The sequence below is a fragment of the Rhinolophus hipposideros genome (assembly GCF_964194185.1).
Source record: "Rhinolophus hipposideros genome assembly, chromosome: 20".
NCBI classification, from domain to species: domain Eukaryota; kingdom Metazoa; phylum Chordata; class Mammalia; order Chiroptera; family Rhinolophidae; genus Rhinolophus; species Rhinolophus hipposideros.
In genome coordinates, this window is record NC_138066.1 from 37,539,846 (window position 1) to 37,540,048 (window position 203).

A 203-nucleotide genomic window follows, 5' to 3' on the forward strand; every position below is an offset into this window, starting at 1 on the left:
ACAGCCGCTGGCGCCCGACCTGCTGCTAGGGAGGCCTGCTCCTCTGCCACCTCACTCAGCCAACCCCTCCCCCAAAATCGCATATATACTTCCCACCCTCTACTCTGGGCGCGACTTCGCCGCCCCCCGTCTGGGGAGCGCAGAATAAAGCACTCACTTTTCTCAACCAGCCTAACTAGACCCATTATTTCGCCGCAGGCCTT